General features: G+C 45.5%; 1 protein-coding gene across 3 annotated transcripts in view; it reads right to left on the reverse strand.

The window, feature by feature from the left end:
• The window catches only part of LOC146197698 (uncharacterized), a 448896-nt gene that overhangs the window by 419633 nt on the left and 11697 nt on the right, over positions 1-17566 (reverse strand). For 2 of the 3 annotated variants that reach the window (XM_084599606.1, XM_084599607.1), the window contains exon 1: positions 14150-14532. The exons of the other annotated variant lie outside the window; for it this stretch is intronic. The gene's annotated coding sequence lies outside the window, so the exon portion shown is untranslated. Of the gene's footprint in view, positions 1-14149; positions 14533-17566 lie in introns of those variants that run through there. 3 annotated transcript variants of the gene reach the window in all.

Below are 17566 nucleotides of genomic sequence, written 5' to 3' on the forward strand. Positions count from 1 at the left end.
TCAAGACAAGTTTCTTTTATCCGAAAATCACGCAAGGGCTCTTTGCCAGACATCTATTACCCAACCACATTTGCGTCCACGTCAGCTACTTTCTCGATACGAAGCTTCGTCGTCCGATCGAATGCCTCTTTCAATTAACCATTGCTATAGCAGCACAGTTTTGTGATGCGGCTGGTGGCGTTAATTAAGAGCGGAAGCAGATAAGCGCCACGTGAATACTATAAGCCTCCCACTGCTCTTTATTATGGCCCTCTTTCTGCCTGCTATTCTCACGCTCCTACCAACGACCAACGATCCCTTCCATCCAATGTGACAGCATAAAGTGGCAAACGCCACCACAAGATCGCCACCAAGGCTAAAAATAAGAAAACAAAAAACAGAAAAGAAAACGAACAAAGAGACTTGCTACGTGATGACGTTCAGTGAAGTTCGAGATCATAGAAAAGCAGAAGTCATGGGTTACATAAAATGCACTCAGAAGCAACGACGACAAAGTAGGCCACCGTTAAAAACAGAGAGACAGCCTTTAACCGATTCAAAGTAGTGAAAACACACACCAGTCGCTCTTCCACTACTCGTGTCCGTAGAGGTCCGCGAAGTTGGACTGGCTTTTGCTATTGTGCCTTTCGCTAAGCAGCCTTGGCGGCTACTTTAGCTTACATTCGTTCCTGCGTTTGTCTTTCTATAGCCTCCTAGTCCGCAGCTTAAAAGAATGGCCACACGAAAAAGACAGTATCGTAGGAGGAGGGGTCCCGATCCCATTTTCGCCGCCTTTAATTGTGGAGCTGATGAGTTCCTAATCTTCGAGCAGAAATGGCAAGAAACTACAGCGAACAAAGTTCGCACAATAGAAAAACATTTGCGACAGATCGAAAATTAATTAGATGTCGCGATTACGCTGATATACGCATGTCGATGTGCCACCGAAACACGCTTGGCAAAATCTGAGTGCGTATCTAAAACTGCGCGACTTTCCATTTCCACATTCTCCCACTCTTGCTGGTTTTGTTTCTCTTTTCGAATTCCATGGCAGTGAGTACTGAGAAATAAAATTAGTTTTCATATCACTTTTTCTCGAAGCAGGGCATGCGAGGCAAGGGTCGTGTCGGAAGCTAATTACACGACAATGAGGCGCGCTCTGCGAGCCGACATGCCACACTTTTTTACAGCTTGACAAGAGTGAAAAAATAGGGAGAAGGACGCCGCTTGAAAAAATAAAGAAAAACTGGATCACAGTGTTCCAGCTTCATTTCCTCTGCGCTGACTCCTCGTTCGACCACTTTGTTCTCTATAGAAGCGAGTTAATCAAGCAGGATATCAAATGGCTGCTCCTCATCAAAAGCCATCAACTGTCTTTGCTCGCTAAAATAATGTATGCGATAACGGCATGAGCGAAGCGATTCACGAATGAAATTAGCTCGTGTCCGGCTCTTCCGATCAAAAGTCAGTGTTAAAGAAAGACTAGAGCTTGATTTATAAGGTCGTCTGAGGCAAGAAAGCAGAGTAAAAATAAAAAGAAACAATAGACGCGCGAACCAAGGAAATATATTTAAATAGCATTTCTGTTTTCTTTCTCTTATCTATAGTGACCAGTGATGGGGATTGCCCTTAGTTGTGTGCGTATGCGGTTTAATTGTTTTGTGGCGACTACGATCTGTGGCGACTACGATCCCCTTGTTTCCGTTCGAGGATCTAAAAGGTCCATGCCCACTTGCTGGAATGGTGTGAGGGGTGGTTGAATAGATTGCAACATGCCGGATGGCTTCAATGTTCAATGAGAATGGTTAATGCTGCTGAACCGACTGCGGAGCGAAAGCATTAGCTGTGAGTGACCTAGCGTTCTTCACCTTCTTCGTCTTAGTCTTCTCCGCCTTTTTCGCCTTCGTATTCTTCTTCGTCTTCTTCTTCGTCGTCTTCTTCTTGACTTCGTCTTCGTCTTCTTCGCGGTTGTCCAAGGTCAAACGTGGCCGGGACTACGCGATGGGCCGGAACCTGCCGTAGTGTAGCTACCGCAATAAAATCCTCTAAACCGAGTCTCTCTTTTATTGAACACACTAAAATATTTACGAAGGGATTGCAAAATCACTCTGGCTTCATCATGTAGGTTATCAAACAAGATAGAAATATCAAAAGTGACCACCTTTCATGGATGTTTATCCCATTTATTTTGATGCCTCGAACTGAAAGAACACGCTCGTATGGATGACACAAATTATGAGCTGTCAAGCCTTCATGCTTGTTAAATGGCGCACAGCAGCATCGAAAACTTTATTGAGTAAGCTCACAGTGTACCCAAAAAAAGCCGTCCTACTGACGTGAAAAGTCGTAGACGTGCCTAGAAACACCAGCTTATTTCTAAGCATACTGTCGTATTATCCAGATTTTTAGGGAAGGCGCTACAAAGTGACGCTAGGACTCCAAGTATAGGGGGTTTACTGCAACCGTGCGAGTTGTTTGATTGCAGCGTTGCTGGATAGCGTGAGGAAAGAAAGTAAAAAGAAAAAAAACCCCTAAAGGTCCGTCAACTTAGGTGACGTCAGTGCCTTACAATACTATCTCTCACCGGCTTGCAAAGCGCTCCGCAATAACAGAGCTTCAAAGTTAGTAAAATCTTCCAGAGTGACTAAAATAAAGACAGAGAGGGAAAGATTAAAACGAAAGCAAGTTAAATAGCTTAGGAGAACGCGCCCAGTTCCAAACTTAGCTCGTCACCTGCACTCTGGTAATTTTAGGCTGCTCTTAACGTCAGCTTTCATTGTGCGAAATTTAACCGGTTGCGTGACGCGCAACATTCAACGTCGAACCTTATCCCCGTCCCCAGCGAAAAGAGCGCCTCGCCTGTTTCCCTATGTCGAGGCAAATTACGCGCCACGCGCGCACTCGCCCGCTAGATTACGTACGCGTGCACGTAAATGCAAAATGCTGAGGTATGCATCTTCCCTGAAAGAATAATAGAAGTTTCCCACGCTTCAACCTCCCGCTTTATCTCTGGAAAAGTTCAGCCTAGCCAAAGATCGGCAGTGAGTACTAAACTCGACACGCAAAGATTAAAGCCACCAGTACAACGCCTGACGCGAAGCGTTGCCCGGAGGCAGGAGAGTGAAGGGATCAAGTGAAATCTATGAAGGCGTTCACAACCCTCTCACACCGTGCCATGAAAAGGAGGGACTTCTGAGCCTCGTGCATTCGAAATTCTTTTCTTTCTTCGAAACTCAAGCCAGAAAGAATGAAACCGAAAGCGATTCGAATCCCACTTTTGTCGTTAGACAACACGCAGAGAAAATGCCTCGCCCTGGTCGATTCCGCTAATCCTTTTTAGCATCGATGCCAGATATTGTGCGAAACCAAACGCCAGTTTCGACTTCTCTGCATTCATTCCTGTCTTCTATATACGCTACTCTGCCCCCCCCCCCCCCCCCCTCCCAACGACGACGAAGACAACGACACGTGTCATTGCTTTCACCTTTTCCAGAGCAGTACTAAAAGGATTATAAGCTTTTTCGAGAATTTTCGGCACGATAGAGTAACGAAATCTGAGCTCGAAGCTTTTTGACAATGCGAGGAAACAGATGTTATAAGCGTCCTTTTCAATCATTCGAGCGCCAGGGCCGCCCTTATGATTTGAACGCCGTCTCGTAGGGTAGAGACACACACCAGAATCACTTTGCTCAGTCGTATATTTTTGTTTCAGTAACGCTAGAGGTGTCAACTGGTGTGCGAGCCCCATCGTTGCACGGGCGATACGTCCAAAAATTGAATAGAGCGTGGAGAGAAGTATTGAGACCTGATACCCGGAAACTTGATAACAGTCCATAAGCGCCGAAAATAGCGAATACCTTTGATGATAAACCCCAAGTTTATGTTTTGGATAATTTTAACGGCGTGGTTTGGAGGCTGTGGTACGTTTACCTTTAAGTAGCAGAGTGCAAACTCAGCTCAGTTGAGTTGTATTGCGAATTTCGTTGCGCGCATGACGCCGTTTCAAGCGAGGATCGATTGCCTAACATCTCACTAGGGAAACTTTGCAACGCCTCGTGTCCTGTTGTCAGCCTCGTGTCAGCCTCGTGCCCTGTTTCCTTGTGCGTGTTTTCATGTTAGGCTGTAGTTCCACCTTTAATAACCGTTACATAAATCAGCATGCGTGTCGGTCTGCAACGGCAACAATATGATACGAAGCACGCTTACCAGTTTTGACGGCGGATACCTTTAATGTAACTGCACAAGTTAGTTTCCCTTAGTTAGAAAAAAATCACGGTATAGATATAAATTAAAATTTGTTTGACGTTACTGCGGTGTAAGCCCATAATCGGGATAATGTGGCCATTTCCAAGACGCTAATAACCTAGACTAATAACACCCCACATAAATATTATGCCCAATGCAGATCAAAGGAGATATTAAGTGGAACAAACAGGAATGCACGCTTTTTCGCGTCTTCTTTTTCAGCAGGATTCGCGACACATTTCTAAACTTCAGGGTATACTTAGCACATTATTTTTTCCTGCGTATTAAAAATATTTTGAGCTCTTTCCAGATGCAACGTCTGAAGAAATTTCGAGATGCTGACAGGCTTCCCTAGTGCGATGCATATTGTATGCTGTTCGCCTACCTTCTTCGGTCATAACGTCCCTGCAATAAATCAGTAAAAATAAATGAGTAAATTCAGACTGCATGCAACGCGGACGTGTTCCTTGAAGATTAGAACTTTTCTTCAAGCCTCAGAGATATTAGCATGATCAAGTGTTGCATAATCGCCAGGCTCGCAATATTATTAGTATCATTATACTAAGCAAACCTACAGGGGCTTTGCGCATGTTCGATGCGTAACATGACGTCTAAAAAAAATGGCTGAACGCCTATGAAGCATATAACTGAGTCCTAAAAATAAGCGTTAATAGAACTGGGCGTCTGATTATAGATGTAAAAATACCGGTGTGCCAGCGAAGATGTTCAAAAGTTCCTGGATATAAGGAGTTAGTGAAACATATTTTCTGAAAGAAACGGTAAACCGCAGAGGGTGTAACTTAGCGAAAAACTTTCTATTTACTAGGGTAATTAAATAAAGGCAGCTATTTAGCGTTCTAAATAACCCAGTTAGATGTGTAGTTCTAAAGACGATTTCGAAGCCGTGGACAAGACAATATCACATCAGTTTTTGAATTTTCGAATCGAAGAAAGCGTCATTTTCCAAAGGCCCGCAGAGTGAAGAGCTTCAGCTGTTTTTCGTTTTCTCGCACCCAGCCAAAAATGAGCTGCGCAGTAAGCTCGATGGAAAAGGCCCGTCCAATGATGACGTAAGCTAATGTCTGTGGCGTCAAATCTGAACTGCCTGCCAGCCTGTGCCGTGCCATGCACTTTAATTTTTCTCTGTAATTTTCAGAAATAATGACCCCACAGTTGGCTATGGCTGCCCTTTTGCATGCAATAAGTGACTCAACAAGAGAGTGCACATACATCACGAAGTATAATACGAAGTAATTACTCATTGACATTCACCCAAGCGCAGTCATATGGCTACCAGTACCAGGACGAATTTTTCTTTACCTACGAAGTTTCTGAGAAAGCTGTTTAGCTTTCCTCTGTAGCTAATGCCATATAGCTGCACTTGGGTGGATGTCAACGAGTATATACTCCCTCATTATAAATCTTCTCCAAGTTGAGGTACTTTCCTAAATATTTTGCCAGCAACATTCCCACTTCGATTTATTGATTAATTCACTCTCGCCCTACCATCTGGTCTGCTGACCGTCCTGGTTGGCTCAGTTAGTAGAACGACTGCCCCGGAAAGGAGGTGGTGCCGGGTACGATTCCCTGACCAGGATGAATTTTTCTTTAACTACGAAATTTCTAAGAGAGCTGTTTAGCTTTTCTTTGTAGCCTTATGGCTGCGCGTGGGTGGATGTCAATGAGTAATTACTCCTTTATTATAAACCTACTGCACCTTGGGGGATTCCCCTAAATATTTGGCCGACATCACGAAGTAGAGTTAAGACGTGTTATGTTGCGGTAATTTAGCGCAATCAGCGATGTACAAGCACAAATCAAACTATAGAGCAAGTTATATCAACAATGACTGCATATTTGTGTGCATTCATGACATCATGCATCAGGGAAGAAACGAAGTATCGGCAGCAAACGATTCTCCCACGATTGTTTGCGCTGACCTCGGAAACGCGCAACTATGGCAGGCAGGCGATAGTAGGGCTATCTTACAACTAAACTTAATTCGCAGCACACTCTGCCATATGCAAGTCTCATTTTCACGACAATGGTTTCATTTGGCTTAGTTTTTAAGGGTTCAACCTTGCGAACAGACTCGGGTTATGAGGGACGCAGTAATGGAGGACTCCGGGAATTTCGACCACGTAGAGGTATTTAAGGTGCCCTAATACCGCACAGTAGATGGACGCCTTGGTTTTTGCCCTCATTGAAACGCCGCCATCGTGGCCGGTATCGAACCCGCGTCCTTCGAATGATTACTCTTGCGCCTTAAACGCTGAGCCACGATAGGGATCTTGCACAGTAATCGCTACAACAGGGACGTTTTTTCAGAGTCTGCGACAACGTACCAGTACTCAAGCCATATGAGTAAACTCTGTGACGTCAACCCGAGATTAAACTCGGGCCAATAAGAGCAGCAGAGCACAGCCCTGCTCATGTGCGGACCAAGTTACAACACTCATGATTGCTCATCCAGTAATCGTGGCAGTAAATTGAATCTCAAAGTAACTCTTTATTTGCAGCGTTTATATTCACAGCGAAATACCGGCCTTAGATTCTTCTCGTTTTGCGCACATTTTCATTAAACTAATGCAAAGCGAAAGTATCCGCCATTGTATCAAGGCATCAGGCTTATTTGGAGTAACACTGCAGGCGCAGCTTAGCAGATGCTTAGCGCAATCGCTCGGTCTGTTGTTGCAACTTGAAAAAGAGAGGAATTAACCGACAGCAATGCGTTTCTTCTGCTCTGTCGACGTGAGTGACCACATTTGAGCCAAGGAAATAAACATTTTATGCGCAGCCATCCGCACGTGATGCAACTCCACAGGTTCCTTTCTTTCTCTAGAGAAAAAAAAATGTATCAGGCATCGTTTTCCCTTGGCGTGCTCAACAGCAGCCATTTCTTTCATAGATATACATAGGTTTTAGATCCATCGCGTATGTTGCGCCATACTCATCGTAAATGCTCTCCGCAGGGACTGTCAGCTATAGCGGAAAGCATTCGGGCGCGCATCGGAAAACAACAAAAACAAGACCTTTTTTTTCCCCTCGCGTGAAAGCGCACCTTTTCCACCGCACATTTTCGTGCTTCTATTTTTTTTTTAACGCAGTGTTCTTCGATCTGAGCCCTTTTCTTATTCTGCGTTATTGGTGTATTCCTCTTTCACCTTGTACCAGACCTTCAATTCATTACATAACCTCTGTGGTGCAACGACGGCTGCTATGTCTGCATGAACAGCTTGCTTCGTGCTGAAATGCTTCAGCGGATCCACTGAATGAGATGAGAGTGCCGCGGTCCGTTGAGAAGATGTCGTGTACCGACTCTCATCTTAACTGCGCGCAGAAGAAGCCGCTTTTAGTATTTCCGGCTGCCGGTAATGAAGATGCAAGCGTTTCGGCGCGAAAGTGTCATTGAGGCGAAGCGCAAAGTCAAAGACGTACTGTGGTGGTTCCGGGCGAGCTGAGATGTTGAGGAGGGTTTCCCGAATCTAAGCGTCGATGCCTCGAGTAAGCGAGTTAGAGGACCACCTAGTTCTATTTCAATGACATGTAAATATGTTCCTTTAGGTGTAAGCAGAAAATCGCTTTGCGGGGTGATATCATTCCCGCTTTGCTTAATTCAACGCCGACCGCAAGAAAGGCATTCTTACTGTTTTTCGTCTACAGTAATTGAGACATAGAGTTAATACACAAACACTAGAGGGCAAGCTGAGCAGCGAAATGCGCTTCCCACTGGTTCGCCGCCATTATCATATATATCACTGGGGCCAGCACAGTTTCTGCTCACTGCGTCAAAAATGAACAAAGGTTTGAACAAAAGTTTTAAAAACCGCTGCCGATAACACAACTGTAGAAAATTTCTATACATTGTTTTCAAGTTTCAAGCATATTACATGATCTTTCAGGTGCCTTCTTGGTCGTAAAGGAATGATGTAGAACGATTGAAAACCATGTTTACGAGCAGACGTAGCAGATCAACAGTAAACACACACGAGCATCATTTGGCATTTACTGCATGTAGCACGTAGCCATCCCGGATAGACCAAGAATAAGGGCCGTTGCTCTGGAATTCGTCACTGTTTTTTTTTTTTTTTTAATATACTGTGGTTGTCATCTTGCGCCAAAACAAATTTCTGACGTGCTTTCAGGTGATCGGTCACAGAGGAGATGCATGTGTGCTCGACGGACGAAATGCATGCGAAGTGCAATCGCAGGGATATCTGGCCTTGCGATAACAACTCCGACGAAGCAGGACACCTATGTGATGTTACAGCAGGTACGAGACGCAACATACCACCAGAAATGCTCCAGACGCGACGATTCTGCCGTTGTTTACAGCACCTACTCAACAGTATCCGTCGGTTAACTTCACGCCGCCATCTTCCCACGATCTACGTCGCCAGCTTCAAACAGTCTTCATGTGCTAGATTTAGTAAGTAAAAATCATCTGGCAAACAATGAACAGTATGGTGATGGCGGCAATCACGCGGTCACCACTCGAATGCATTGGCTGAACGGGCAGCTTTCCCTCTAGAGTCTTTGTATTAACTCTATAATTTGAGGATATGAAACTAAGCATAGAATACACCACATTTTTCCTTTACAACAACCGTAGCCCCAATGACTCTTATGAAATCTTAACTGTTTGGGTTTAATGAAAAAAAAAAAAAAGGTGATCATGTTGCTAAACGCAGCGTTTACTTTCGAGTGACAGTACCAGAGCAGCGACAAGCGGAATCGAAGGCACACAGCGAAGACAAGCAGAGGGGGTCGGGGTGTGGGGAGAGAAATAGGGAAATGATAGTAAGAAAAAACAGGGGTAGGTGTATTTACAGTAGTTTCTGGAAGAAGCTTAGTGGGGAATAGACTGATAAATACGATGGCGTATACGTTTTTACCCTGACCAAAGCTATCCGAGTTTGTATGCTACTTCTCCTGTAGAAGCTTCTCCTCAAGAACCAACATGTTACGCCGCCGTGACCCCGATGATGCCATTCGCCAACACAGATGTCTAGAGACAGAGACTGCGTGAAAGCTATCTGGCGTCCGATTAGTAACGTTCTATAGTAAGTTTCAATGCAATTTTAACTCATAACGTTTTCAGTGATTCACTAATTTTGGTAGATTGCCCTTTCCATAGAGCGGGATAGTCCCGGCGATACTCTAAACATGTTCAAAGTAGAAAGAAACTGAGACGAATCAGTTGAGATGCTTTGGTTCACTCTCCCAACAAGTTTCGGTGCCTAACAGCACTTCTGCGCAATGGACACACGGCGCAGAGCTTCGAAGTAATCGGGGTGCATTGCGCCGGGGCGGCCCTGTCGCGACCTCTGCCTTAGCTCTCGCCATGACACGTACAAATTGATCAGTGGCAGCCGGTGCGCCGATCTCCCCTCACCCTCCAATGGCCCGTCGTACCGTAGGCGTTCAACAGCCTCTCCAGGGATGAACACACACTGCGTGTATAACTGATGGACGAATGACCCATGCAACGGAGAAAGACCGTATACGGGGGTAAATTCAGATTAATAGCGCGCTGATTGAATAAAACGTTTTCACTCGCTTTTCCTAGTATTCTCACCGCTGGCCTTATGGCACCCTAGGGTGAAGGTGTCGCTGAGATTAAGTGAAATGCGTTCTCGAAGGTCCGCTTAGGCTATATCATTAAAGATGGCCCTCTTCTGGCCCAACATCTGTACTCGTTTCCGTCCGTGACGTAAATAACAGGGCTCGCCAAATCTCACGTGAGTGCAAGAAATTTCGCTCCTATAATTCACGTTGTAAGAGGATGCAGCTCGCAACATTAGCCTATACTTTAGCCCCGTAGGCATTTCTATTTTGTCTGCCAAATTCTACGCACCGATGTGTGGATCGGTCTTACATGAGGTATCAAAAGAAAGGGGCGTGAACATCTGAATTTTCATTGCACATTCAGGGAGGTAGCAAGTCATAATTCACATAAGTGTACTTGACCCTCGTGAAAACGTTCCTTTGATAAATCTCAAAGTTGTAAGTTTGTATCGCATGTTTTTAGTCGTTAATCGTTTGTTGTTTCTGCCTCCTTCAGCTGAATCTTCTTCGTTGCACTCTAATGACACCGTGCGCATTTCAGCGCAGTTACCGGTTAAGGCAAAGAAAGCGAAATTCGCGTTTTTTTTTATTCACTCACGATAAAGATCCTAGCGAGGCTTCATCCGGAGGGTGTGGGGAGGGGTAGCGGCACTGTAGGAATCAGAACGGAAACTTGCGAATTGTTGCACACAAGATCTTAAAGCAAGCACGCGCTGTCATCGACATGTAACCTCTAAAAGGAACACCAGCACCAAGCAGTACCGTACTAGCCTGCTGAGATGCAACTTGACCGAGAACATTAGTTTGGTTTGGTTTGTAGGTAATTTAACGTCCCAAATCAATTCGGGCTATAAGAGACTCCGTAGTGCGGAGCTCCGGAAATTTCGACCACCTGGGGTTCCTGAACGTGCACTGACATCGCACAGCACACGGGCCGCATATTGTCACGGATTCTATCGCTACCCGGACGGCAGTCCAGAAGGACAGGGTCAAAGAACGGGGTTGAGGCACAGGAGGCAGAGAGCAGGCGCTTGACCAGGCAAAAGCAGCGGCGTCCCAGAACCACGCGCACTCCGCAGAACTTCTTCTTCTCCCTCCAGAACTGACACGGTTAGCGCGGGTTACAATATATTATAATATCACATAGACTGATTATTAGGAGTCCGTAAGCTATCATATTACGTGAAAGACTACCTGACGTGTATGCAGTCCCGTTTTAATCAAGCCGTACAAGCGTACCTGAATGGCTTAGGGGTGCCCTCGCTGCCTAGTGATGCAGTCCGATTGCCATTTCAAAAGTGCAGCACTATTGGCAACTGCTGCCAGCTTGGCCATTTGATCCGGTGTCGTGACGTCACACAACACCCCGACCAAACCCTGCTCAGCCGTGTCAGCTGCCAACTATCATCTGCCTTGCAAAAGGCATTTCGAGTGAAGAACACGAGGCTTTTGACTAGTTCGTGTGATTATGATTTCCACCACCCCGAAGTCTGCGCGTCTGAGCCTTCGTAAAATACACGGGAGTTGCGAGGGTGCGGTATAAGGCGTAGGGGTTAGAGCAGTGGTGCGATAAAAGTGCATGATGTTAGAACTGACTGAAACCTCTCTTTTTACAGAGGCAGCGCTTGATCGAATGTGCGACCTCGAAAAGAAGGGATTTGAATCATGCGAACAGTTTGGTAGGTTTGAATGTGGCATGGGAAGTCTGCGGGATAATCTGTCAGGTACCGCCTATTCTGGTTTTCCATAGGATCATAGGAACATTCTCTCCTTTAAAATTAGTTCATTATTTATTATGATTTATTCATTTAAAAACAATGCAACCATTCCGGCCCAACCAGGAGGGGCACAGTACACAAAAACTAGCTACCAGCTTAATACATATGAGACATATTGCCCAAAACCAAACAAAAAAGCACGCAAAATATACAAAAACCTAGGAGAAAACTTCACCCCCATTGGAGCGTTTTGCCGGAAGGCGTTCTGCCACTTTGTGCTATGAACTAGCCGACTGCACGCCTGGTACCATATAAGCAGCTTGCGGCCATTCTTTCCGTGTTGCGAATTAGCGGTCAGCAAGACAGGCGATGAATTCTGGCGCTTGTGTGCAATAAACAGGTTGCGACGTAAATCGGCCCGCAGTTCATGATAATGCTGTTACCTTCCACAATGCCTAGATACATGGTTACTATCTTCTTTGTTTTTGTAATTATTGCAATAATTATGCAGCAGCTTAGAGGAAAATGTTGAAGAGGCGTTGGTTGGCTTGGTTTATGGGGTTTAACGTCTCAGAGCGACTCCGGCTATAAAAGACGGCGTAGTGGAGTGTTCCGAAGATTTCGACCACCTGGGGTTCTTTTCACGTTCATTGACTACGCATAGCATACGGACGCCTCGCTTTTCGCCTGTGTAAAAAAGCGGCCACCGCGCCGGGGATTCCGGGCTCCTTGGCCACATCACTCGAGCACCCTAAACACTGCTCCGCCACGGCGAACTAGTAAAGAGGAAACTTGATAAAATAGGTTGGAAAATTCTGTCGTTTTTAAAATCGACAAACACTTCAACGTACAAAAACATCCTCAGGAATGCAAACTGCTGGGCTAGTTGGTTCATATTGCATAGAAAGGGAACCGGCGAATTTAGACGCAAGACAATCGCTGGTTCCCGGTCTATGCAAAAACATCCTCCCATCCTCCTTAAAGCATAACAAGAAAAAAAAAATGCATGCAGCGACTATGGTGACACGTTCGTGTTGCACAGAGTTTTAAGACATAGCTGACGGCACACCTCTTGCGCGGACTCTCGTCACACTTATAATAATCGCAATTTTTACCCTATGTGCGAGTAACGATTTCAGAGGCGGAAACAAAGGGCTGCCCACCTAGCATCCATAACTAGCTTAATAAAAAAAATATACGAATTTTTAAGGAATACGCTGAAGCTAATGAGTGACATAGCGAGTATTTTGGCCTTTCTTTGTTGAATAAACATAAACGTTCTCGAGCATCAGTTGCAAAGGCAATGCAAAAGTACATATAGCGTTCTCTATTAGAAAATTTCCCGCACAATGTTTCGAGTATAAAGCACCAAAGCATATCAATGTCTCGTTTCCTTACGCACAATTTCGAAATTCTTGTGTTTAGGTATGCAAGGTGGTGTTTTCCCTTTTCGTCTTGTGACTCTGGAGGCGCCATTGGTAACAATGCAGGCCTGTCCTACTGATGAGGCGGATATGAACCATGAAGACCTAATTTATTGGGAAACGAGATGATAAAAATAAAGAAACGAAGCGCGAACTTGTCTGGTGGGACATGCAAGATGTGACATGCACAAACGGCACAACTGCCATTGACTGGATTTTCCCGCTGCTTGCATTATCTTCGAAATAATGTATACCGTCCGGAAATATTCCGATTTAGAAAAAAAAAAAGAAAGTAGTTTCTGTTGTATAGGCTGTCTACATCATCCCTTCTCTAACTTTTATAAGAAATTTGCAAGTGTTTTTTCACAAGGCGAAGAAAGGAGAGGCACAGAGGAAACCATGTTGTGGTGTGCCACACAAGTGTAAGGAGTAATATAGGAAACCTGCACTGGCTAGACGGCGCTGCATTTGTTCCGCAGCGCGCCTAAAGAATGTTGCTGTTAGCCGCTTGGTTCGCGATAAACGACCGAGCATATTCATCACTGTTATAGATACGCATGTGACAGATAACGTCCTCGACTAGGCACTCTTGATGTAGCCCAGTTATCTGACGAGCCATGCAAAGCTTCGACAGAGCGTGCAATCTGATCCATGTAAGCTCATGCAGGGGGCGTGAAAACGCCCTACGAAAGCGCCTTAAAAGTATTTGCTCTTCTCGCTAGGCTATGTGTTACGGCGCGGCGATCACCACAGCAAACTTCATTGCAGGGTGCCTATAAACGCGACACTACGGAGTAGAGCATCGGCTGTGGGAAGCACCGCAACCTATGCGAATCGCTAAGACTTAGCATGCATCTGCGGCAAACATAATGCGCCTGCCACACTAGCGCGGACATCGCACAGCGGCATTTGGATAGTGATTATTTTAATATTCTCCTTTTAAATATCGAACACGACTGCAACAACGCTCTATACGCTGAACGGAAGATGGGGAGAGGCAACATGGCTCAAACTGTCAACTGCGAATGAGTGTGTGCAATCAACGCCCGGTGGTTGTCTTGCCTTTTCTGTCGTCTGCCGTCGCCCTGCCCTGTTGCATAGTACTTAATATCCATCTAACTCATCCAACTTTCCGTCTAATGCATATCGTCTATCGAAGTTTCTAAGCGCCGCGAATGTCCTGCAGCCCGCTGTGAGTAAAGTGTTGGAACTTACCATGGGCGAAAAGGATGCATCAGGTAATTGGCATTTCCATCGCGTGCAAAGCTTGTTCTCAATTACGGTTCGTGGACACTACGGCGCCAAAGCAAATGCTGGCAGCAACACATTGAAGACTCTGCCATGAAGTCGATTACGGCGACGACGGATGCCGCGCGGACAGTGACGTAGTCTTTGTCCGCTTACCGACCTCCCCGCACTGACACGCAGCACGGCGCGAACACAAGCGTCGCCAACAAACTTGCAAGCCCCACTCGCGGGAAGAGACGAAGGCCTCTGAGCGGCCTTATCGGTGAGTTCCCGGGCCGGGAAATGAGTTGTTTCTTGATGCTTTGCGCAAATCTCGGGCACCCCCATCGATTTCGGCCCTCCGAATCACGTGCTAGGCCGCTCTCCGCGAGAAGCGGCGCCACCCGGCGAGCGACACTGGAAGCGACGTCAGCAGGCGCGCCTTTCGTGCGTGTTTCCTCAAGCAGCTGTTCTTACTGAACACGCCTGTGGTGGGACGAAGAAAGGAGCCACGTTGAAATAATTTGTAACAGACATAACTTATTTCGCATTCCTTGGAAATATACTTTGTTGCGGCACGTAACGCGGAGTAGATGTCTGAATATTCATGAGGGCAAAAGAATGGTCTTGAAGTAAAAGGAGACCTGTAGCGACGAGGAGTCATTTCGGTAAGTGTGATTATACAATTTGCGGGAGAATGCAGGGTAGCCGCCCCTAATTCAGGACTAGGATAATTGGATATCAATGACAAATGGCTCGGTCCTGAAGCGTATGCAACCTATGCGATATGATAATTATCGTCATAAATACTCAGTGCTTAATTGGGGCATTCATTCCCTTTTCTCCTGCACTGCAAGTGAGACCTCATAATATCCCTACTCTTCTCATTCCCAAATTCGAGGCCTTCCTGGGTCACCGGCACAAATTGACGGACCAGCTGGCATTCATCTCTCTAGCACACAATTTGCTCGAAGCCGATCGCTATCTGAAATTGAATTTGAACATTCCTCGCATTTCGTGAGAAACTGCAGGTGCTCATTTCTGCCGGTTCGGAGGCACTGCGGCTCTTCTACGTGCTAGAGACCGAAGAGGCGTGAAAAAGTGAGTGGTAATTGGTATGAAGTTTTGTTTTGTTCCTTAAATCGGACACTAAACCACGGACATCTTACTGCGCAGTCGACTCATAACTTTGGGGCGGTGTGAATTGTGCTGGCGCTGAGTCAGACACGAGGTCTCCCATTTTATTTTAGGTACCTGGTAACCGACGCGTATTGGCTGTGTTCGTTTCGCTAAGCTATATTTTTCAAAACCATCGCTTGATGTCTTTAAAATGCCAGCAGGTCACGGAATGCTCGGATATAGGAAATTTCTACAACTTAAATATATGATTAGGTGGGCTCTGTACTCCGATAAAGAAATGAGCAGGTGATAAGGTGATAAGAACGATGAGATAGAAAATTGCGTCTATATCGCCATAACCCCGTAACTTACCAAATTATTGTACACTGTTAAATAATTAACTCGGGAGTCTGCTCGTGACAGATCACGCAGTTCATTGTTGATGGGCAGAAAAGAGTAAACACAACAGCATTCTATTGATGACGTGTGCGATACTGACGTTGATCAGGTTAGATGATCAAACGAGCTGGTTTGTCATGATGAAATCGCAGCGCTTCACCGGGCAGACACATGATGGACAGCACGCGCGCTATTCTCTTTGTGCCTATTTTCTCTTTGAAGCTCTGGAGTTCCATCATTGCTAATATGTTTTCGAATTCTGGAAATATATCATGAGTCATTAGTGATTTTTGGCGATTGTCGCCCAAATACACGCCTGCCTGCATATCACGTGCACTCGATAACTCGGACACTCCCGAAACTGACCTCCGATTCCCTTGCCTTTCTTTCTCCTCATTAGCCTTTCCGCATATAGGGCACACAGTTGGGCGTTGCATAGCTAACCTCCCTGCTTTTCAATTCTTATGTTTCTCTCCTGCCCTTGACTGCGGTCAGCCACGGTGACTGCCACGATGAAAGAAAATAAAAAAGGAGAAAAAGGGAAGAGAGGGAGAAAGAAAAAAGAAAGAAGGAAATCAAGGAAGAAAGAAAGAATGAGATAAATCTAGAAAGAAAGAGATATAAAGAATGAAGGAAGGAAAGGCACATAGAGAAAGAAAGAAGGGGAGATGAAAATAAAAAGACCCAAAGAAAATGAAGGAAGAGAGAGAGAGGGGGAAAGAAAGCAACGCAGAAAGAACAGTAAAGAAAATTAAGGAAAAAGACACAGATAAAAGCCAAGAAGGAAAGGAACCTAAAAGAAAGGAAGAAAGGAAGGGACATTAAACGCGTATTAATAATTCTATGACATACCGGTAGATATGAACTTCGCGGACCTAATGAGGGGCAGCAACTTGGGGTAGCTTGTCAGAGGAATGAGCATATTGGTCCATCTAAAAAGCTTGCAGTAAAGTCTGCGTCAGCTGACGCCGCCCGACAAGGACCGGGGCTACAGTGTGCGTGTATAGGCTCGTTTAGCTGACTAACGCTAAACCGGCTTAAACGAGACAGAATAGAAAGAGGTCTAAACTAGCTCACTCTTGCAGCCTGACACAAGCGGTCTACTTTAGCCTTTGAGCGCCCTTTTTTGGGAACGGGCCAAATATTTCGTGTATTCAAAGGGCCGTTATCTCTTAGCCGCTTCGATTCGCTTAGGATCATTCGGTTTCGCTCTGAATGTCGCACGCTGGATACCCGTTAACCGCTGTGCGAGCGGCGACTGTGAGTTGGGACACCCTTTGTTATCTTTTTTTTCTCGCTGCAAATAACAACAGCCATTTTGGCAGCGTGCAAGATTGCATCTTTTTTGGCTCTCTATCAATATGGACGGGTCGGTTGGCCCGCTTAGAAAGGCAGATAGCGCAATGAACAGATCGTTTACCGCCACAGAGGAAAGACCGCGTGTGACGTGCTATCTCACGCAAGCATCTGAGTGCTGGAGAGAGACAGAACATTATGGGACACTAGAACACCACCGGTAGAAAGCATTAGCTTACACAGTGCAGGTGAACTGGTTAACGAAACCAAATTTCACCAATTTTAAATACTAATCGAACGCGACAACTTTAGGCAACTGAACGAAGAGCAGAGAGGGCACTTCGCTGTTTGTTGCTACCGGGTAAATAACCTGGCTTAAACGATTCGTTAAGAAGAAATTTGGAATCGCTATTTGCGCGTGATAAGGCCTGGTTGCCTCGTTTAGGACATAAAATTTAATGTATTTCAGAGGCGCATATAGAGGAGTATTCAGATAATTATGTGAGAGTAGTGTCGCCAAGCTTCGGATAGACGAAAAATGTATTCTCAAGAAATACGTTGCTGCAAAACGGCGGTGAAAAGTCGAGGACC

Source organism: Amblyomma maculatum, chromosome 3, assembly GCF_055883805.1.
Source record: "Amblyomma maculatum isolate TAMU_Amacu chromosome 3, ASM5588380v1, whole genome shotgun sequence".
Lineage (NCBI taxonomy): Eukaryota > Metazoa > Arthropoda > Arachnida > Ixodida > Ixodidae > Amblyomma > Amblyomma maculatum.